A 25,310-nucleotide genomic window follows, 5' to 3' on the forward strand; every position below is an offset into this window, starting at 1 on the left:
CTTTGACCATGTTTTTTAAAAAAAGTTTTCTTGGTAGATCCTTCAACATTCCATTAAGTAATATAAGGTGTACGTGTGTATGGTCCCCGAAAGTGTTCTGTTTCAATGCAACTAATATCAAAAGCAACAAATATTTTTACTTACTGCTTTTCAAGTTCATATGTCAAGCTATGCTGTATCGTACAAAGTGTATAGTTCTCGTGATCCATGGCATGCACACGCTTTACTGACGTAACGATAGCACAATTAGCCACGTCGGGCGTCCCTTTTCTGTCGTCATTTTAGTCTCTACTTTCTGACTGACAAAGAACACGCGACAGTAATTGGAAGTGGGTGATTGAAACAGGTGATCCATTTCGGGAAAAAAAGCTGTGGATTTCATTTTATGGTAATTAATAAGACATCACTGTTGTTATGTATTTCCGAAATAATAACTTAAAAAGTTAAACTATTCATTAGTCAAACTTGTTAAGATGACATTTTATAATCGTCTTATTTGAATAATCAAAAATATATTTATGGTTTTTCCAAGCTAATTGTAAACGCCGCTATTTCTTTATGTTATCCCCATTGGCCTGATACTATACGTAGTCTGTGAATTTTATTGAGATATAATTAGGCATTAACACTGACTTCTGACTACAGGTTTCACCAGTTTTCGTCTAAGAAAAAGAAGTAAAATAAAACAAACATTTATACCATACCAGTATGATATAAATCATTTGTTTCTTTAGTGTTGGTGGCAAAGACGCACAATGAGCTATAGGTGAAATGCCCATAAACCTTATTTTTAGAGTTAAGAGCTTACAATTGCCGTTCTGACACTTGTTGCTTATTACAAGGAACAATAGTAGTATAAGTAACTAAATAATACTAACAATATTCACTTCTATAGCTGTGCATAAGTTATAAGTTAATTCGGTTAAGAGGCAGACAAAGCTCGTATGGTACCGGGTACTGCTGATTCGTCATAAGAGCTACCACAGCTAACGTCACATATGTTTAAATACAACTGTTTTGGTATTGTTTGGTTTGTTTCGAATTTGACGCAAAGTTACACGAGGGAAGGTAGTAGTTAACATCATCCATTGCCAGCTCTTAAATTACTCTTTAAGAACAAATATAGGGATTAACCCTCATGTCATAACGCCCTCTCGGCTAAAAGAGTTTGCTTGTACGATGTGGTTCCTGGGATTCGAACCTAAATACACAGATTGCGAGTGGAGCGCTCTAACCAAAGAACATGACAGGTCTCGGTATATAATAACAGTGTGTACAAATATTCTTTTACCTCACTTATTTTGCTGTTGGTTAGAGAATAAATGTAAAAACTATTATTTTTAATGTTTTAAACACTTTTAGTAACTTGACATCAGATCGTTCACAATGCATCACATGCATTTCTGTGTTGTTCTTCCCCACTTCATATCCACATTAATTGTTAGACATATTCTGTGCATTATTAGAATTCTACATATCTAGATTGGATGATATACACCAGTAACTGTGTATTAGGTTGTTTTATACCATTATACGAATCCTCATTGCAACATGTTCTCAGCGAATTGTGTTTTTTTCTCTAAAATTTTGCGTCCGGCATGGCCAAGTGGGTTAAGAAGTTTGACTCGTTATCTGAAGGTCGCGGTTTCGAATCCCCATCGCACCACACATGCTCAAAATTTTAGTCATGGGGCGTTATAATATGACGGTCAATTCCACTATTCGTTGATAAAAGAGTGGCCCAAGAGTTGGTGGTGGGTGGTGATTACTAGCTGCTTTCCCTCTAGTCTTACACTGCTAAATTAGGGACGGCTGAAGCAAATAGCCCTAGAGTAGCTTTGCGCAAAATTCAAAAACAAACAAAATCTAAAATTTTTCTTTTTTGTCTATACAGAGCTCTATTCAAATGTAATTATTCTCAGATAATATAACTTCCAGTTGTGTACTGTTTGTTTCTGAATCAATTCAAGTATTTGCTAAAACCGATATAACCTTAATATTTCGATCGGAAAGAAATGAAAATGCTTTTTAGAAATTATATTTAAAAATTTTCACTTAGCCTAAGGATAAAACTTGGATTGAATGATATTAAAGTACGTTGTACGTTACTGCAACGTCTTAAATGTAACAGAATGCGATATATTCAGTTTAACTTCAGACTGTTAAATGTTAAAACATATTTAAGAAGAAGAATTCATTTGTATTATTTTACAGTTCTGTTACTGTCCACAGCCTATGATGAACTGTAGAACAACAAACATTAACAAGTGTAATAGAACAAATTACGAAAGCGATGAATATAATTTACCTCAGTTTTGGAAAATGTTATCATATCCTTCCTGTAAACCATGTTATAAAGAGTGAATGATCTACATAGCAATTTAAGGGAACATTCAATACGTTTCGTCCTCAAACGTTGCTGAAAGCAAATAATAAACACACTGATTGCTATTTTACAACTACTTTCTCTATTTAACGAGACGCAACATACTAACAACGAACGTATTTTTCAGTGAAATGAGACATCTTTCACACGAGCCCGATACGCAAAAACACGTACATTTTACTCCTTAGATTATTTCTTTTGTCTATATGTCTCTGATAAAACCTTTCGATGTATGAAACGTGTGTGAAATAAAGTGTATTTGGAAGTAAGGGGATAAGTGCAAACTAAATCATGGTCTCGAGATACGAAATAACCACATAAGACATTGCGTTACTTTACCTGCATACTTATCTTTTCTACTTAGTATGCATTTATATCAGGAGGGGGATTTGTAAGTTAATGCAACAGACGTAATTATGATGATTATTTTAAGTGAACCGTGCACTTTCACACTCTGTTTTATCATATTATGACAGTAATCTGAACAAGAATTATCTGACAAAACCTTACGTATCATGTTAAACAACGGGTATGAAGGCTTCCGTGGTTAATCTCAAAACTGATGGTTGCTCATGTCACATTTATACCAGTGGATATTTTCTATTATAAGTAAACAGGATGAATGTCAAATTATTTAATTTGTCACGGAATAGACTGTACATTCTGAGATGAATTATTAACCTAAAACTATCCATAGTAAGTGAAAAGAAACTGCTATTGAAAACAAACGAACATGTATTGTCAACAAGTTTATATCTATGACCATTTGTACCAATATACAACTTTGACACTTATCTGCGAGCCAAGAAGCTTGAAATATTGGATCAATCATGAATATCATTAGAGATAACATCTTTATTATGCTTGGAAACATTATATCAATATGCAAATTGTACGTCATTCGCGCATGAACTGGTACTAAATCAGAGTGCATCAAGTTCAGTTTCTAGTATGTCACTTAAGTGCTAGTTTGTAAATGTTGTGATAAAGTAATACAGACGTCTCTTATATGAAGTCAAAGTTGTTTGTCTGCAAATGTTCCTATCATCAGCGTACGCATTTAATAGTTTCATATTATTGGGATCGACCCAACATACTCTTTGTTACAAGATTTTATCACCAAGGGGATTATTGCAGTAAATCCCCACATCATAAATTATATATACATATAATAATTAATGTGTATGGTACTGATAGAACTCACTCAATAACGCATAGCACTGATTTGTTCTTTGTTCAAAATATTTCGCCACCAAGAAGTCTATTGCACTAAGTTTAACACATCGTGCATTATTAATATTTACATTCTATTAATAACACACACTGAATAACATATACACAATTAATGCAATTTCTCATACCCTATACCTGAAAATTGTGATACGTTGAAATTACAACCATTCTAAGTTTGATTTATTAGAATCTGGCCAATCAAACTAGATCTTTTCATTATGACCAAACAAACCAATCAAAATATGATGTTGGAGAGGCACTTCCGATCTCAATTATAATTCAGACAAACACTTACTTAAACCATTACAATATTAATTATTATTTTCGTATGATAGCTGTTTATAGCAAAACGTTTTTCTAGACACTTTTCTGCCGAATATGCATTTAATTTGCTCAAATCTGATTCGTTCTCCGAAATGTTTTGAAAACTGCAGTTGTCGTTACCATTCTCGGAACTTCATCGAAACTAAATGTTCTGTGAAAAAATTTCACAGTAGTTTTCATTCTACCAGGCGATGAGATTGGAGCTGTCACCCAAAATGACCACCATGGCATTAAAATACGGGGAAGTTAGTTTGTATTTTTTTCAGTTCACTTTTTTAAGCTTTGAAGGAATATCTCAAAGACTGGATATATTTCAGATCAAAAACGACTAGACTCACCCCAATGAACAAAAATAATCATATGCCTGGCTTGGCTTCATAATACCTTGTTCCTCTTTCTTTCTCTCTCTTTCTTTTCTTACTATTTATAAACCAGCTCCTATACTTCGGTGGAGCAGAGAGAGCAAAATCTCCGTTTGAAAGGATGAAATTTTTTTTTTTAATTTACAAGCTTTCTCCAAATAATATGAGCTGAATATGACTGGAAAAAAACATCTTTATAGAAGATTGATCAAATTTCTAAACTCAGAAGTGAAGAATACTAAATAAAATACAATATTCGATATCTGAGCACTATTCTAACAAAATACATGTATTGTCTTATTTCGACCAATTACATAGGTATTAGTTACAAACTTCTGTTACCAGTCTTCTAATTAACGTCACATGTGCTGGGTCAATATAGCTAAGCTAAGTAAGAGTAGGTACTTAACTGGACTTAGCTAACACTAAAACTAACCAGTTAAATTTAACATTAAAAATATTTAAATAGTTATCACTTTGTTTTTAACAGAGAAATCAGATGTTTCATGTCAAAACGATGTGACAACAGTTTTCGTTTTCAAAAAAATTCTGGTATGTTTCTACTGAACACTTTTTAAATGACTAACTTATTCTTTCTAGAAATTTAAATTGAAGAAATACATTATCAAAACCAACCAGTTTTTCGGCATCCTTGAGCATTTTTATTGAATTTTATCATTTTAATATACTTAGTTAAGAACGTTATGATTTTTCTAAGTTTTTAGTCTTCTGATTCAAATTAACTCGCTGTCATACCATTCATTTATATGATGTTTTTCTTTAACATAATTAATTTGGCCATTTTCGTCGCTAGTATTTCATAGGGACTAAAAACAAGAAAATATTACTGACTTTGTTAAACGCTACTCTGTGGTTAGACTAATTCATCATTGTAGTGTGAAGTAGGCGGTGGAATAGCGTTATATGTTAGTTTGAAAACTTTATTGAAACCAATCGGGATTCAAACTCGCGACTTCTTATAATTGTTAATAATGGCGCTTTGTTGGTTTTATAAGAAAGTAATAGGTGTAGAAATTGGTTCATTGGAGGTTAATAAATCTTGTTAATATTTCTTCATATATATATAATTTGTGTAGTTCAGTTTCGTCATACATATTTTAACAGCATCATATGGACTATGATATTCTCAGATATTTGCATATTTGATATATATACAACTGATATAAAAGTTCAGTCCATACGCTAAGACTTACATAATAAAATGGTTTGTGTATTGAATCAGAATAAACACCAGAGTCTCACGTGATTTAGTACAGCAATATCACCAAATACAAACAAATTTTATGTTGATGGTAGTTTAAACTGCTTGAACTACATCAAAAATATGTGTAACAAAACTATCACTCGTTCTTAAACGACACTAGGAAATATTAGTTGTACATCTGCCTTAACCTAACATTTTCTTTGAATAATTTTCAACATCAAAAAGAAAAATTACTAGATATGTATGAACGAATAAAAGTTTTCAGACAGAAGAAAATCTTACAATATGCTGCATTGGATAAGTCAACTGTTAACAGACATTGTTAGAAACATTAAGTACAACGGTTGCCAAATTAATGTATCTTCATAAGTTCTTACCCTTTAACTCAGCTTGACCCCGCTGGTACAGCGGTAAGTCTATGAATTTACAACGCTAAAATCAGGGGGTTCGATTCCCGTCGGTGGACTCAGAAGATAGCCCGATGTATCTTTGCTATAAGAAAACACACACACACTCTAGTCAGCTTAATTCAGTTCTTCAGTATATTAAAGCTTCCGTCGATCCTTCAAAAATTCAATAAATACTCGTAACACCGTGAAAAAGAAAACCTTTAGCAGGTATATATCCTCCACTCGAATTATTGTTTTTAAACTAAGACAACGTGACCGGGCATAACCTTTTGATTAGCATGCTTGGACTGTGAATTCGAAATTTCCAGTTCCTTTGCTGCAGAAACAAGTTTAGCATTTTGAAGACGAGAGTGCACTAAAATTGAGACGTTCAAATTCCAATATTTGGTCAGAGAAGCTGTGGGTTTTTTTTTTTTTCATAAAGACGTCATATCTTTTCTGCTGTATATATAAGTTTTGACGTTATAGGAATTTTGCCATGTAGTTTTCTCTAACATTACATCAGCCAGCAACTTTGTGAGTTAAATATATAGTTATTTTCTTTCTTTAGTATTTGTGTTGAAGTAAACAATATTTTAGCTGTAAACGGATTCGTATGTTTGTGTGTTTTCTTATAGCAAAGCCACATCGGGCTATCTGCTCTGTCTACAGAGGGAAATCGAACCCCTGATATGTCATAAATCCGTAGACTTACCGCTATCCCAGCGTGGGACAAACATGTTCGTAATGGCAATTGTTTTTTCAACGTTATTTGAACATGAATGTTTTAAAAATATAATACATCAAACTAAAAATAACTGTGATTTCTTTGTTTAGTATTTAACTCTAAGAAACCAGAAATAAACGGATATTTTTTTGAAATGACTTTAATTTTATCATGAGTGAAATCGTATGATGTGAGTGAAAAACAATACCATATCTTTAATAAAAACATGAATATCATTCATCTACCATTTTAAACAGGGTTTATTTCTCCGAAGCACAACAAATTTAAAAAATAGTTTTCCAGTTTTATATGACCGTAAATCATCAGCATTCCGGTGTGTTATGTTTAACTGAAGTAAAGCTCTTAAAAATTAATTTTTCCAGCCTTACATGACTATAGATCGTCACCATTCCGGTGTGTCATATAGGAAGATGTCAAAGTCTATGTATTATTTGTCATTCAACTGTCGATCTCATTCATACAAGGGTTTTATCGATTTTGAAAATTTCTGTGCTTCTAGAATGAAAACCTGAATATCTCCCAAAAATTAAATAAAACTATTATCTGTATAAAATAATAATATTAAAGCTTAAGAAAATATATATAACGTGCAATAATATAACTTTTTGATTTATTATTTGATAATTAATATATCTTTAAGTATTTCTTCTTCTGTAATTTTTAAATAATAAAAATACAACAGCTAAATAAATGGAAACATAAATACAGTTTGTTTCTTTAGTTTTGAATTTCGCACAAGGTTACACGAGGGCTATCTCCGCTAACCATCCCTAATTTATCAGTTTAAGACTAGAGAGAATGTGGTTAATCATCATCGCCCATCAAACACCCTTGGACTACTTTTCCCAATGAACAGTAGAATTGCCCCTCACATTTAACACTCCCATGGTTGAAAGGGCGAGAATGTTTGGTGTGACGAAGATTCGAGTAACGACACTGAATTATGCAAAGAAATAACAAAATGTTAATAACAAATAAATAAAAAAAATTTTAGCACAAGAATCTCACCACATACCTTATGTCAAGTGAGTTGAGGTTAGTCTTACATCCTGAACCAAGATGCGCGTAATTAAGAACCAATTTTAAACCAAGTGCAATAACTACAATAATTATCATTTAAACGTATCCAGTCGTAAATGCTCAGATTCATTAAGTAATAACTTTCATGAACGTAGATTCTTCAAGAACAAATTAAGGAAATTGGTAACGAATAAAAAATAATCCTTATTTTTTCCGAAGTCAAAATTGCAAGAACTCAAAATTAACATCTCATTCGAAAACAAAGAATTTAATGAGAAATCCAAAGAAAGATTTTCACTAACTTGGATGAGAATATACCAACTTAAAAGTACACAAATTTATTCATTACAATATAGAAATATTGGCTCTCCCAGTGACACAGCGGTATTTCTGCGGATCACACCGCTAAAAACCGGATTTCGATACCTGTGGAGAGCAGAGCACAAATAGTCCATTGTGTATTTTTGTGCTTAATTTTAAACAAACAAACACAGGTATTGACTTTATTTATTACACAGTTCAATTTCTAAACAACGTTACATTCTAGTTGTTTATAAATCATAACTGATCAAAAGATAAGAAGCAGTTCTTAAATTATTTGATTCAGGCAAAATAGTGCTTGAAAAACATATTCATTAACTTAAAACATCAGATCAAAACTAACCTTTGAGTAATTTCTATGAAAAAAAATGACTGATCACATACTAAACTTGTTTCATGTCGTTTAAATAATTGTTTGTTTGTTTGTTTTGAATTTCGCGCAAACCTAAACAAAGGTTATCTCCTTTAGCTGTCATTAATTTAATAGTATGTGAGTAGAAGTAAGGCAGCTACCAATTACCACCCACCGCCAGCTCTTAGGCTTCTTTTTACTAACGAACAGCGAAATTAACTGTTACATTATAATCTCCCCCACTGTTGAAAGATCGAGCACGAGTTTGATGTGATAGGGATTCGAACCTGCAACATTCAGATTGCGAGTCGAGCTTCCTAACCACCTGTCCATGCCGGGCCTTCAATAAACAGCTTGCGTGTAATTGATTTTTAGCTTGCAGACTTCAGATGTACTTCTTGTACAACGAGACAACTAATTTTTAACTCGTTGATTGAGAAACAGCAAAATGTCTACAAGATGTAATTGAAAAACTTTTCTCTAGAAGAATCTCACAGAAGTTAGAAACCTTATCTTCAAGAAGTGAATAAACATGAACTTCTTTACTATCTTAAATTTACGCTTCGCACGACGTGAAAACAAAATTCTTAAAAACTTCAAGTGTGTATAGAAATGCTCAAGTTTTGCTATTATAATACTTTTTTTCAAGACTATGCACAGTAAGAATTTCTGATGCAGAATAATATCTTCTAAATGCTCTATTGATACCTGCTAATAGAACGATAAACACATCTTCTACATGGATTGCTATGAATGCAGTTCCAACTGTATAGCTCTTGTGTAGCCGACCACTGTTAAAAAGTGCTTAACATTCCAGTTTCCAGTATTAAAAGTATACTTGAGAGCATAATCTTAGATAACGATATTTTTTTTCCCTAAATAAAGATAACTGGAGCGTTATAATTTGAGAATGTTGTGGCCAATAGTGATATTTTGGAATAATCTTTCCTTCAAAACGCAGGCATTTGTATGTATGTCATGTACGATGGAATTTTATTGACATTTTAACTTTTAACTATGCTTTAGTGAAAGAAAATTGAACATCAGTCTATGATAAATCATCGGTATATTTTGAAGCTTTAGGACTTGTAATTCTCTTAACGTGTTCTTCATATGCCTATTAATTATCCTTATTGAATTATCTCATAATTAAACAGTATTCAACTATTAACACTAAGCATTCAAATAATTTATCTGTTTACCCGTAGAACATAAGAAGGAATGAATTATGTTATCATTAACACGTTTAAATTAGCAAACGTGTCTACTAATTATAAAATCAAGTAATCTGCGTTGTTTAAGACTTAGAAAGCTAAAAATCACTGTTGGAAAAAAAGCCTCCTTAAGATATTATTTATTATTAAAAAAGGTTATATTTTTAATTTGAAAGAATAGTATTAGGGTTAAATGGAGTAAACTTAATTATAAAGACCGTATTCTGTTCAGCAAAGATTTCAGCTCTTAGCTTTTGTATATGAGGAGCTGCGGAAGAGAGGTTAAGTAAAATGATTAGAAAAGGATATGGATTATGAACTTAAAGATCTTATAGTTATAGTTGTCTCTTTTACACGACAGGTGGATAAAATATTCTGTTTGGTACCCTGGGGCACATGTGGAAGCCATAACTGACAGAGCAAGGGAACTGACAACGATGCAGTCTTTGTTGTGCATGTAGGAGCTAACAACACGAGGAAGAGCAAATCAGAGAGGCTAATTAATAAGTACAATGCGTTGATAAAAATACTTAAAGTAAAAGACCATAAGTTAATTGTGTGAGGGATACTGTCAAGAATTAATTGTAATGAAGAAATTTTGATTAGGTCACTAGGTCTACACGCTAAGCTGAAATTAATATGTAATTATGAGCAGGCTAGCTTGTTGTACATGTAGGATCAGCTCAGTAGGAAGAAGGAACTTTTTGGAATAGATGATTTACACTTAAGTAGGAAAAAATCTGGCATATTTGCAAGGGCTATTAAATCAGCTTTAAGTGAAGTTTTAAACTAGTACTAGATAGTAATGAAGGCAAAGATAAACTAAATAAAAAAAATTATGATGTAGAGAAAAGTTTAGCACAGAAAATCAGTATAAAAGTAGTTATAAGAATAGGCTTAAATCTTACCATTGTAATACTAGAACTATAATAAATAAAATAGATGGCTTTAAGGCACTGGTAGGAATAAAAACTTTAGATATAATGGGAACAACTGAAACATGATTATGTATAGATGATTTCGATGACAGAAATTCTTTTAGATACATGGTTGTAAGTTATTTGATAGGGACAGAGCAGTAAAGACAGAGGGGAAGAATGGATCTATATGTAAAGTGCTATATGTGAGTTACATCCTGTTGAAGTTGAAAATACTAAGGGGATTGAATCCATTCAGGTTTGTATTAGTATTTATCAAAGAGAAAAGGTCTGAGCAGAAATTTGTTACAGACCATCAGATGAAATCGATGGAATTAGTGAGAAACTTTACAATGAGATTATAATTTCAGCTGTTAATGAAGTCGTAATTAACATTGATTTTGATTTCAGACATATAGATTGGAAAACGTTAGAGTTAAATTATGAGGGCGAAAGGAAACTGTTTAAAATGGATTTATCCAACAATCGGCCAAGAAACCTACTAGAAGTAATGCTATTTTAGATTTATTGTTAAGTTCTAATATAGAAATTGGATACAAGTGATGATTACTGTATTAAGTTAAATGTTTTGCTGTATATAGAAACCCAAAATTATATTTTATTTTCAAATTTCAAAAAAACAAATGTAATTTTAAATGGATACAACAAGAATTTTATGTTATGAATTAGACAGCTTAGTTATTTTGAGATACTGAGCAAACGTGGAAAATTTCTGAATAAACATTTTTGGATATTCAAAACAAATATATTTTTTTTACAGAAAGAAAAGGGTAGCTGCAAGTAAAAGAAAACCAGGTTGGCCTACAAGGTGTAAAGACATAAAATTAAAGAAAAGCATCATAAAGTTAAGACATTTAAATTGACTGGTAGCATAGACGTTTATAAAAAATCAAGAAAGTTGGTCAAACAGTCAAATTAAGACGTCCAAAAGGATGTATGAAACACATTTGGCTGAAAGCATAAACATTTTTAAGGATTTTTAAAAGCGAGCGTGTGTATTTTCTTATAGAAAAGCCACATCAGGCTATCTACTGGGTCCACCTAGGGGAATCGTACCTCTGACTTTAGCGTTGTGAATCTGCAGTCTAACCGCTATACCAACAGGGAACATTTTTTTAAAAGCATATTATTATTAGTAAACAAAATGTTAGGAGGAGATAAGACCCCTGAGTTATGATAAAGGAAGGTTTGTAACTGATGACTATGAAATAAATAAGTTGTTAAATTTTGCTTTTTTTCAGTTCGTACTAATGAAGGCTTAAGCAGTGTTCCACTTTTTAAACAATTGACTGATGAAAACAAAGTTGAACAATTATAAGGCATAAATTCTGAAATTTTTACAATAAAATTAGGAAGTTTAAATTATGATAAGGTTCCTGGGCCAGGTAATAATTTTTCGAGGGTTTGAAAAGAGGTCAAAGACTGGACACGCAAGTCTTTGCATAATAATCAAGTACCAACAGATTGGAAACTAGCCAATGTCACTCCCATCTTCAATGGATATGATAAACATTGTTCCAGTAATTATAGATTTATTAGCATTTTACATCAGTTGTGAGAAAACTTTTGAAAAGTCAGACAAAAGGAATTCTGCAGAGTTGTTTAACAAAGTTTAGAATTTTATCATATAGTCAACATGTTTCACTAAGAGGAAGTCTTGCCTTACAAATCTTTTGACATGCTTTGAAAATGTTACTGCATATGTAGATGAGAGGAAGAGTGTAGATGGACCAACATTATATTATGTTAACTACATATGTCAGTATTTTGAAATTACAAAAATGTGCATTACTCAGCATGTTGACATTACTGCATTATGCTTAAATTAGAGGTTCGATCTAGTGTCAGAATACATAAACATTTAACTACGTTTTTAATATAACATACTAAATTTTCCGCACCCCTTTTCATCTCTTTTATTACTGTTTCATTAGTTATTTATGAGTACAAAATATTAAATAAAATTTTCCTAGTTTTGTGATGCTTTGTAGAAAGCAATATAAAACTATTAAAATATACAAGTTAACATTGTCAACATCAGTAGTGTATCTTAAAAGGAATACTCCAAGGAAAACAAAACTACATGATTACGTCGTTGTTTCAGCTCTAAAGACTATAAACCTATTGAAATTGGGTTTTGTCTGGAATAAAAGATATATTTTCCATGTGAATGGAGCGTGAGCATCTTAATGCTTTTGAGTGTAAACGCTAAGGGTAATCTTTAAAATTACATACAAACTGCATGCAGCAATTGGAAGAAATGAAATGAAAAGGAAACATCTACGAATACGTGAAAGGAGAGAAAAGTAGGAAAGTAAACAACTTTTAAGGACATGTAGAATAAATTGTGTTTACTACTGAAGTAGGATTATCTCGGGTTGATTATAACCTCTTGAGAATGACGTTCGTTAACTATATGTTAGACGCATATAAGAACAATAAGTTGTTGTATATAATGAGCTAAAACATCACATATATTATTGTAAATATGAGCTCTTTTAACAAGCCATATAAGAACAATAAGTTGTTGTATATAATGAGCTAAAACATCACATATATTATTGTAAATATGAGCTCTTTTAACAAGCCATTATTCAATATTTTTATTCATATTTTTCTCGCGAATATGTAACACAAACAGTGAAAAATTGTCCGTAACCAGTTTCATATAGCGGATAAAATTTTCATGTGAGACGTTATTTTCCGTGATTTTTAGAGTTTTTTATGAAAAGTTAATTTTTTTCATATCATAAGTACATTTGTTTTCAATTCTATTAGCTATGAAAAGTTATTATGATAAGGATGCCTTTTCTTAGCTGGCAAAACAAGATCATAATTAATCATAATTGTCATAAGACATTTGTATTAAGCCTATTGTTTTTTAACACTGTGTTTCTTAGGTAGTCTTCTATAGTTTTTTTTCAAATATAAGAAGAATTTATAATAGTTTTTTAACCATATTATGTTCTCTATATCCACTACCGACAAAGCATTTTACTCAACACAGAGCTCATCATGACAGCTGGGATACAAAAAAAAAAAAAAAAAACGCAAATGAGTTACATAAATAATATGTGTGTGTGTCTTTGTTTGTTTTATTATAGCAAAGCCATTTTGGACTATCTGCTGCATTCACAGAGGTGAATCGAAGCACTAATTTTAGCGTTGCAAATCCGAAGATTTACTGCTGTTCCACCTCCATATGGAATGTCGTATGCAGCGAATACGGTAAACATAATGTCGTTTAAATATTAGTATGCACTTAACTTCTATTCGAAAAACAGTAAGAGATTGAATAAAATATTTAGAATTTAAAAAACACCAATGGATAATTCTCTGAATATTGCAAAATTAACCCAATCGATTTTGCACAAGAATATATCAATTTTTAGAGCTCCAAATTTGAATATGAAGTTATTAATTTACATTCAAATAAAAAATACCCTAGAAAATAATACTTTATATTTGTAGCTTGAAAATTAGTAAATTAACAGATTTTTTTAGTGTAACGTCGGAAAGAGAACGCTTAATAGGTAACAAAATAGAAAGTGGTATTTTAGCCGCAACTGATACTTTGTGTTTACTGATGTTTTTTATAATGGTTATAATACAATAAATATTCAACGAAGGCGATGCGACAATACGATTTAGGTCATGTATTTAATTTGAATATTTTAATAACTTCGATTATTGTTGCGATCATACTTTATAAAGTGATTAGGGCCCTCAAATAGTAATCTGTGGGTCGCGAGTCTGATCACCTCCCAAAACGTACTCGTCCTTTCAGCTGAAGAAGTGTTCTAATGCAACGACTAATCCCATTAGTTAGTAAAATAAGAACCACTAAAATAGTGTTGTAAATTGAGATTTTTTAAATTGCAGTTTTATAACCTGTTTCAATGAGTTAACCACAAAATAATTTGTGTCAAATTAAAGCGGGTACACAGCCCATAAATGTCAAAGTTATTGTAAAAAGACTTTATCAAAATTAAACACGGTACATTGAGAAATCTGAAAATTTTAATCGGGTTGTATGACTTCGTTCCAGGTTATGATGACGTATGTTTGAAACCAGGAACAAACAACCGTTGGAAGGTAGTGCCTTTGTTTTTATTGTTTCTTTTTATCAATCTTACACCAATTTGTTCACAGTGGTTTAACTTTTGTTTTTACTTCTGGAAAGTAATTCACTATAATTTATAAATTACCACTCTTACGTATAGTTTATAAATTATTACTTTTACGTATAGTTTATAAATTACCACTCTTACGTATAGTTTATAAATTACCACTCTTACGCATGTATTTAGCTGTTTCTTTTTTTACAATTCGCATTTTTTGCGAAACTTTCATGATCATATTATATTTTCTAGTTATGTTCTCTTATTGTAACTGTCGACGCCCCCCGCTAGTACAGCGGTATGTCTCCGGATTTACAACGCTAAAATCAGCGGTTCGATTCCCCTCGGTGGGCTGAGCAGATAGCCCGATGTGGCTTTGCTATAAGAAAAACACACACACGTAACTGTCGATTTATTTCTCTATTCTTTTCAAAAACTGAGTATTTGATCTTTTAATTCCATTACATGCACAAATTAATACTGTAAGAAGAGATAAGATGTGTGTAATACAGATAGTTCTTGAACGAAAATCTAAACCAATCAAACAGCATTCTATGCTTTATTTTACATAAACCTCATGTACCATAAAGTTTTTGTTTTGTTTTTGTATTACGCGCAAAACATAAGAAACGCTAATTTAAGCTAACTTGATTTCTGTAGCTGCAGAGATGTACTTTCCTGAAGTGCCTTACTGGCTAATAAACTTACTCATTAAAGGTACAAGGCATCACACTTAGCTAGAACGGTTAAAAAAACAAGCAAGCAGTGTAAGATCGCGTGTGTAATGGATTTCTTTTGGTTCGTCTTCTTAATAATAAAAAGAAGTTTACCAACTGACAGTTTTGAATGTTGGTAGCGCTAACAGGATTTTACCAGCACGTGTACATATATACACGGTACTTCATACTTGCTTCCCCTTATAGCTAACATACATAATGTTTTGTACATATATTGCTTCCCATTAAAAGCACTAACTAAAATAGAGTTACATTACTACTCTTGACACGAAATCCCACTTTTGCATTTAGCCACATTTTGGTGTTCTTGTTGTTATAGGTATGTTTCATAAAGCTGACTTTGCTGGAAAAAGAAATCACCAAAACACAACGTCACAGCCTTCATTTACTATATTGAAGACACTCTTCGCTATTTAAATACGTTAACAAACAAACAGTCTTCTTTAATTCGAAAGGTCTAATAATTTAAGTCAATAGTTAAGTTACCTGTAATCTCTCGTACTGTAATGACAATAATGATAACTTTATACCAAACAAAAACTTTTCTTAAAAAAAAGATTCTCAGATATTGAAGGAAAGTAGACAATGCTATTGTAAGCTTGCAAAATACATTTTAAAATTAGATGACGGTGATCCAACCAATTGCAACCAAACAGTGACAGATTCGATAAAAAAAAATTCCTCACTCGATAGTCATGTGCTGACTTCAATGAGAATTTTCACACACAGTTACAAATGTATGAAAATCACAAACAATACAGTCTCTCGGATTCCATCATCCACTGAATATTTGTGGAAAAGAGAATCAGTTGTTTTAATAAAAATACTGTGAGTATATTTTTGTCTATGCACGTAAAACAAATACTTTATTTGATCAGGCTTTTGAAGAACGTAATTGTGTTGCAAACTGAGATTTTAAGTTCTAGTTTGATAACCTATTTCAGTGATTTAACTGTAAAATAATTTGTAAATGTTAGGTTCAAGCTGTTACATAGTCGATAAACGTTAACGAGTATTGTTGCAATAAGACTTTATCAAAATTAAACACCGTACATTGAGAAACCTAAAAATTGTAATCGGGTTGTATGACTTCGTTCTAGGTTACTATGACGTACGTCTGAAGCCAGAAACAAACAACCGTTGGAAAATTCGTGCCTTTGTTTCTATTGTTCCTTTTTATCAATGTTACATCAATTTGTTCACAGTAGCTTAACTTCTGTTTTTATTCCTGGAATGTAATTCACTATACTTTATAAATTACCACTCTTAGGTATGTATTTAGCTGTTTCTTTTATTCTTTCACCGATCGCATTTTTGGCGAAACTTTCATGATCATATTAGATTTTCTAGTTATGTGCTCTTATTGTAACTATCGATTTATTTTTTATTCTTTTCAAAAACCGAGCATTTGATCATTTACAATTCCATTACATGCACGAATAAATACTGTAAGAAGAGAAAATTTCACTCGGTAGGAAAGGCGATGTATTCTCTGTAATATTTGGTTGAACTTCCGGGATTCAGTCAAACTATGTTCTGCCCCAACTTAAGTGCAATTTCACCCAGCATTCCAGCTTGATAATACACGTGGAGTTTTCAGGTGTGACAGAATAAGCTCGTAAAAAGGTTTTCGCATATCACACTATATGTGAAGCATTTAACTGTCTTCCACGCGAACGATATCTAAAAAGATAAAAAAATTCATGAACAACAAACGTGACTTCACTGAAATAAAACGATACCACGGCCTCCTTACAACATAAAGTCTGTAGTCACAGTGCAGGCTTGCTTTTATGGCATTACCAATGTAATGTTCGTCATCCGAATAAAAGACGTTAACTGTTATAAAGCTAAATCTTTCCTAACACAATGTCATAAATTATACAGAGCAACGAAAAAAAAAGCAATTGGCAACTCAAGCGTTAACTAAAAATCTTAAATTGCATCACGAAATGTTAACATTTCTGAACATTGTTCCTATCTATAGAGAGACCTCCCTAATATGTACAAATGACCAAGTGAAAACCGTGATTAAGTAAAATTTGTAGAGAAAATAAATGTGATGTAATTAATGGCTTTGTTTTACCACTAAATATTGTAGTGTTTGTTGAATGGCTTTGTTTTATCAATAAATGTTGTAGGGTGTGTGTATAATTGCTTTGTTTTATCAATAAATGTTGTAGTGTGTGTGTATAGTTACTTTGTTTTATCAATAAATGTTGTAGAGTGTGTGTATAATTGCTTTGTTTTATCAATAAATGTTGTAGTGTGTGTGTATAGTTACTTTGTTTTATCAATAAATGTTGTAGAGTGTGTGTATAGTTACTTTGTTTTATCAATAAATGTTGTAGTGTGTGTGTATAGTTACTTTGTTTTATCAATAAATGTTGTAGGGTGTGTGTATAGTTACTTTGTTTTATCAATAAATGTTGTAGAGTGTGAGTATTCTTATGAAAAATGATAAACGTGTAATTTAATTCTTTCTCAAGAAACTCTTCAGGGAAAAATTCCCAAACAATATATTTCACAGTTTAATTAAAGATAAATTAATATTTTAAATTTATGTTACATTTTTAAAAAAACTAAATTTTACAATAAACATAAACGGTTGAGAAACGATTTATTTTAACCTCTCCCTCTTTTCCATATAACTGGTTTCTTCTTGAAAGAAATCATAAAATTTTATTATGAACCAAACTTCCAGCTCATTAAAGAAAGTGTTAGACTTATGTCATTCCCGGCCTTTAAAATTTCTAAGTGTGATAAATTTAAACACGTTGTACTCTCTTGCATACTTGTATCTTCACAGTAGGAACATAAGTGAAAAGTTCCAAGGTTTATTCTTGAAAAATTAACTCAAAGGACAGAAGAAATATCGTAATGAAGCTTTATTGGAGTTGTGGGAAAAAAATCTTAAGGCATGACCAGCAGTTACAAGCCTTTGCTCTTCGCATAAAGTTATGGAGTTTAAGCCAGACTGGTAGACTTTCGTTTTGCTTCGGAATCCTTCAATAATTTTTAATTGTAACAGTCGAGAGCTCATTGTGATATCTGTAATCTTTTGTAGATGATTTTGGAACAAACAATCAGAGTAAGTGCACGGCAACATTAAATATTATTCAAATTATCCTAAATACTCTCATTAATTATTCATTGGTATGTCTGATAAGACACGCAAGATGGCACTAAAGTATTTTACTGACCACTTAGGAATAAATTGTGTGATGGAATACAACTCTATCTTAAATAATAATGCTATAAATAAAGTACTTTTATGTTAAAAAACACTGAGTGTTATTGAGTGCTGTAAAAAGCTTATAAATATATTAGTATTATAATATCCACATTTGATATCGTAGATAAACTTTATATAGTGTTGCGTGATTGTTCAGAGATCTAAATGTTCAGGTTAACAACATTTATATATAATATGTAAACTTGACTAAACTTCTCTTTCGCATCGCTCGGTGAACCAGCAGCAAGTTTTGGCATTTTTAGCACCATAATCAGGCATTCGATTTCTCTTTACACTAAAACAACAACTTCTATTGCGTGACATCACTCGCACTTGCTTTTATTTGTCCAAGGAAATAACGCAAGTGACAAAATGAAATCAGTAAGGTAAAATATTCTTCTAAACGTTCACCATACGCAGACTCACGTATTTATATATTTGTAATTGTATTTTATCTAATAGTATATTACGCACTGAAGTTACTTTTGTGGCCCCTCCTAATTTTATTTAAGTTATCAGTTTTTACGATACTTTTTTTCTTTTCTGTATTGTGCTGTTTATTTAGAGAAACAACCCTCTAGAAGCATAGGTCTAGGTCTAAAGACTTATAAAGCTAAAGATCGGGTTTCCATAACTGTGGTAGGCACATCATAGATTGCCCATTGTGCAGCTTTGCGCTTAACAAGAAACAAATTTAGAGAAACTGGTTACATGTATGTAATGTATCGTTTATTTAACAAAGGTAGTTAAGTTTGTATTTAATGTACATTTATGTAACACATACTCTGCAAAAATGTTAAGACAAAATTAAAATTATATTTCCAACTATTTTCAAAGAACAATGGAAGGTAGATCACATGTGAAACCTCAAACTGTTATTGATCTTCATATTCAGTACAACTTAAACTCAGTGGAAGTGTTTATCAAACAGTTGATGCTTATCTGTCCTTCTTTTGCTTTAATAATTGTAAACAGTCTTTCAGGCATTGTTGCAACATATTTAGTCAAACTGTTTCTTATCATTTTACTCCAAATGTCTTTAATATACTCCCATAAAGTGTGTTCGGAAGTAATGTTAGATTTGTCAAGTTTTTAAGTTATCGAATCCCAGATCTGCTGAAATGGGATGAACTCATGGCTCTATGTGGGTCATTGCATCATTTCAATGATTCCAGCAGCTTCCTTCTAAATTAAGTACTTTCTGCATAGGTTGGATAAGTGTTTGGGGTAATTATCTTCTTGGTAGTAGAATCCTTTAATAACAAAACGCAGACCACTGGGTATATATACTATGATGGATCAGTATCTGATAGTGCTTGCGCTAGTCTATTGTTCCATCTATTTCGCAAATGTTTTCTGTAGTCTCAACAGAGAAACACGCCCAAACCTTCACATTGCTATGCTTCATGTGAGATGATATGTACTGGGATATCTTTCACCTTTCTACTGCAGGATGTACAATGTCGCTTTGAACTAAATAATTCTAATTTTGACACATAACATTCTTTTCTAATCATAAACAGACAAGTTTGGACTTTTCAGCAAATTTCAGTTTTTCGAAAATATTTGATGATAAAAATAAGGTTTTTTAACAGCTACATAATCAAATATTCCATTCTCACTGAATCTTCATGATACTATAGGTCTGGACACTTTTCTTTTGTTTGGAACATGGTCGTTTATCTCATGCTTGAGATTAGTGTCAGTCTTCCTTCTGTTCCGAAGGCTGCATAAACGAAGATACTTAACATCAGTAACATTTAGTTCATGTGTTCTGCCTCTTCCTTGATAACCTATTATGTAACTTTGCGGTAAAACAGGTAGCTACATGGTAAACTGTAATTAATAAGCATAAATACTGTATACAGGATTACTCAGAAGTCCATTAACAAGAAAACAATTCAGAAAAAGAATGAAATAGGGAAGTGTTTTGTCAGTGTTATGGAAGACGCTGTGAACCTACTATTTGACAAACCCAATCTAGTTCATGTTCAAGGTCTTCAAAATTTTATTAATACATATCATGCATGTGACATATCAAAAGCATAAGTGTAAGCTATGAACATTTATTGACTGACAAATGATGTTTTGCCTGAAAGCATCGGTCAGTGATTGTTTTTTGCTACCCTTCTTCTATTTTCAGTTTTACTTAAATCTGATAAATCAGTGCTATCAAACAATATCTTCTACCTACATCCCCGAGCTTTCGCACTAAACCTAAAGTTTAACATTTTGTTCTCATTTTAAGAACCAATAATAATTTAATACAGTTTAGAAACTATCTAAAATTATAGCTATTCATTATCATGTGATCATTAAAATAAACGTAAAATGGTATGCATCTCCTTACATTCAGCAAAAATACTGGCAAGATTTTCAAGAATGTCTGGAAGTTAAGCCTAAAGGAATCGATTTTTTTTATTTTTTTCTCACTGAGTTCCAAAATACTACAAGGTTCTCTTGTCTGCGTAACTGAAATCCTATGCCATAAGATATGTCTACTTTCATTTAACGAGTTTAAATGAGGTGCTTATAATTAGGCTTAAATTAATAAACTCGTTTTCACTGTGCTAAAAAAATACCAAAAAAAACACCTGCTGTCCACAAAATTTTCCTGTAACTTACGCATACATTGATATCATGATGTGTTGGTGCAATTTATTCCCATCTTTAAAGTCAACATTGAAATACGTTTCTTTCTACGTGACACGCTCTCGGCCAATAACAAATGAAATATTTTAAGCCAAAAATTACCAAAAGCGCTAATAAATAACAGCATTTATAAGTACGTCATTTCCATGTGCACGAAGTTATGCCAAAGAAGATTGCGATTCTACCATAGCAAAGCCTGTTAGCTAAATCTAGTTTTAAAGTACGGGCTAATTACGCATTTGAGAGAATCAAATGCTTAAAACAAAAGCCCTCTTCATAAAGCAGCATACAAACTTTGTGGTACTTCTAGATTATCTAAGTAATGACACTATATTCAGTAAATAAATATTTTAACGTGATCCTACAGTATAGATACTGACATCATAATACCAGAACTGCCCCTTGTTAGTATGCTAAATAGCTCCCAAATAAAGTCATCCTTCACACCAGATAATAGGAAATGTGTCAGAGGTTGTGACCTACAGGCACAGACACCGTGCGGGTATACCAAGAACAACAATCAATATTAAGAATGAAGCTACAATATTAGTATACATCCCATTTAGGATGCAATTTGAGCACGGCTATTGATTTTTCTGCTACCTTCATGTAATATTATTCGGATGTTCTCCTAACAATATTACATAATGTTTACCTCATCTGCACTTATGCACGTAACTGTTGTTGATCTGAAATGTTTTGGTTGTAGATGTATCATTGCTTTTTTTTTTCTGTAAACCTTTGCATTTCTTACGTTTCGTGCGTTATACATATGAATAAAAATTTCGAATTTGACTTTAAATGCCTTCCATAATATTGTCATATGTCAGGCTTATAACACCCAATTCAATATATCCAATGGTTACTCTCCTGTACACTTCCATTAATGAATTATTCACTTTTCAGTGGAGTTCTGAATCGCCAAACATAATGTATTTATTTTTGTTTGTTGCAATTATATCGTTTGGATAATGCTCTATTCGTCTTGCGAAACGTTCAAAAGTTAAATAGCACTTTTTGTTGTTGTTTTCGTTTGAAAAACGTGTCACTTTCAAATAACGTGCTTTTTTTTTTCAAAGACGTGCAGTGTTATATAGTTCTTTCCCACTTTTCCAAAAAAATTGCAATGTTTGTAGCATGGCCTGAAACTTAGCTTTATTAAAACACTGAAAAAAAAAAAACTAGAATATAATAACCAACGCAAGCCAGAAATACAATTCGAGTAATTTAAAATCCTAACCCAATACAGATTTTTTCTTTGTAAACCTTCACAATTTATTTCTTTTGGGTTTAAAAATTTATTTGTTTTTTGAATTACGCCCAAAACTACTCGAGGGCTATTTGCGCTAGCCGTCCCTAATTTAGCAGTGTAAGACTAGAGGGAAGGGAGCTAGTCATCACTGCCCGCCGACAACTCTTGGGCTACTCTTTTACCAAAGAATAGTGGGATTGACCGTAACATTATCACGCCCCCACGGCTAAAAAGGCGAACATGTTTGGTGTGACAGGGATATGAACCCATGAATCTCAGATTACACGTTGCACGCCTTAACCCACCTGGCGATGCCGGGCTTTAAAATTTGTACTTAATAATTTGGTTATACTAAATTAAACGTGTGCTTTCATTTTTTATTGGGTTGATAAATCGATCAACCCAAAATTTTCCATATCTATCTGTAAATCCCATTAGTTAGTTCGTTTAATACTTAGAATAACGAAGAATAAATAATTTAAATTATGAGATTAAAGTAGTAACTATACAACACAAGAAATACCATAAAATGTTGTTTTGTTCTAAAAAAAGGATTTGTATTGATTATACATATATGATAAATACCAATCCTTAAAAATAATACCCTTTTACTTCAGTGTTTATTTTAAGTATATGTTTGGTAAGTCCATTTTTTAATGCTTGTGATAAACATTCATTTATTACCTCCGTATGTTTTTACCCTAGTTTGTGTGTGCGTTTGTCAGCAAGATTTCTCGGATACAACGAAATTAATTTGGGGAGGGGGAAAGTTGATATAATCTGTAGCATGACTCAAATTACAATCAACAGTCTTGGAGAGTCAAGGTCAAAGGCCAAGGTCACGAAAAAATCACTATTTATTAACAGGAAATTGATTTTTCACACTATAACTCAGTAAAATATAAAACACAATGGATTTTGATGAAACTTGGCAGACTTAGGTAGAATATTATTCCTCATTATCATACCAAAAGTGACCCGTGTCCGTTAACAACGACTGACATAAGAAAACATTTTCATATTCTTTTGAGAATCGAGCATGATTAACACTGTGCAGCGGAGGTATACGTTCTACTGAGTGTCCCTCTTGCAGGGCCCGGCATGGCCAGGTGGATTATAGCGTTCGACTCGTAATATAAGGGTCGCGCGTTCTAATCTCGGTCACACCAAACATTCTCACCCTTTTAGCCGTGAGGGCGTTATAATGTTATTGTCTATTCCACTATTCGTTGGTAAAAGAGTAGCCGAAGAGTTGGCGGTGGATGATGATGACTAGCTTTCTTCCCTCTAGTCTTATATTGCAAAAAGTAGGGATGGTTAGCGCAGGTAGCCATCGTGTAGCTTTGCGCGAAATTAAAAAAAAAAAAAAAATAATATTTATTCTGTATTGTTTGTTTGTTTTGTTTTGAATTTTTCGCAAGGCTATACGAGGGTATCTGAAGCTACCCGTCCCTAATTTAGCAGTGTAAGACTAGAGGGAAGGCATCTAGGCATCACCACTCGCCGCCAACTCTTCGGCTACTCTCTTACCAACGAACAGTAGGATTGATAGTAAAATTATAACGCTCCTACAGCTAAAAGGTTGGGCGTGTTTGATGTGACGGGGTCACTAAATTTTAGAGAGTCACTTCATAAGTATGTTACTGTGCAGTGTTGTTCGTATCAGCAAACAAACATCAGTTATTTATAAGAGGATAAACAACGTTATTAACTGTGACTTTGAAAGCATTTATTTATATTTGTTTATTTGTTTTGTTAATAAACACAAAATTAAGCAATGTGCTATCTCCATTCTATATATTACATCACGGATAACATCGAAATTCCGTTTTCACCATTATAAGTTTTCAGGCTTACTGATGAGCCACCTGATAAATATTTAAATAAATACACACGTTTCTTCAAGTGTTGGTTTTCTAAAAACATATTTTTTTAAGGTTTAATTATTTTATTCTTTTTTCCTTTGCTAGAAACATAAACATCAGAAGTGATTTAGTTTTTTATATTCGTTTAAATAAAACGATATATTGAATTTTCCTTAAAGTCTACATAACTTTATAATTCCTTAAATCAAAACTGAGAACCAAAAATCACCTTTAAGTAACAAATTTCGGGTTATTTAATCTGTGGCAACTCCCTAAAATTAAGCACGTTAAATGCCCGCTATGTAAACTTGAATTACAGGTGTACTTCAAAAGTACAAAAAAATGACCAGCTAGTTAAACTAACACGACAAGTACCATCAGTAATTCTTAGGTTTTAGGACATTTTTGAAAATGTCAGTATTTAAGCTGTTTTCTTATGCTTCGTGAGTTAAGCTTTCTTCCAGTACTTTATTTTATGAACTAAAAATTGCTACCCAACATAAAGGAGACAAAAAAACTGAAACCATCACTTCCACATGGTTAAATAAAGAAAAAAAAATAAAACCTATAAAACGCCTGTCTCCATTAGCCACGAGGTTTCGGACTAAACTAACTACATCTTCAGATAAAAAAACAACATCAACAGGCACTTTTAAACTTTTAAATCTTATATTTTATAACTTTAATATTTTGTTTTTATCCCGTTTACGTTATGTAGTCATTTCAGTTCTTCAGTGTAGTATAACATTAAAACGATAATTTTATGCCTTATGGACCAAGTTTAAAAATATTGATCTTGTTCCTTAGTATTTCAAGAACAGATTATGGCACTACAAACGTCAGATGTTTTGTTTTTGGTTTTATTTTAATATGCTTAGATATTCTTCTTTGTACAGGGCATATTATATTATATCATCCCTTTGTAGTTTCATAAAC

The 25,310-nt window shown here is 32.0% G+C and overlaps 1 long non-coding RNA gene across 2 annotated transcripts; it reads left to right on the forward strand.

Annotated features, from left to right (window-relative positions):
- The first annotated feature begins 216 nt into the window (after positions 1–216).
- On the forward strand, positions 217–17,750 carry LOC143227079 (uncharacterized). 2 transcript variants are annotated; one of them, XR_013014860.1, is made up of 5 exons: positions 217–388; positions 9,936–10,081; positions 13,617–13,740; positions 14,561–14,607; positions 16,471–17,750. It is a non-coding gene; the product is annotated as an uncharacterized LOC143227079 (long non-coding RNA). The 2 variants fall into 2 exon arrangements; XR_013014859.1 differs by lacking the exons at positions 13,617–13,740; positions 14,561–14,607; positions 16,471–17,750 and adding an exon at positions 11,273–12,238 and having other exon boundaries at positions 227–388.
- The last annotated feature ends 7,560 nt before the right edge of the window (positions 17,751–25,310 follow it).

The sequence above is a fragment of the Tachypleus tridentatus genome, chromosome 9, assembly GCF_004210375.1.
Source record: "Tachypleus tridentatus isolate NWPU-2018 chromosome 9, ASM421037v1, whole genome shotgun sequence".
Taxonomy (NCBI): Eukaryota; Metazoa; Arthropoda; class Merostomata; order Xiphosura; family Limulidae; genus Tachypleus; species Tachypleus tridentatus.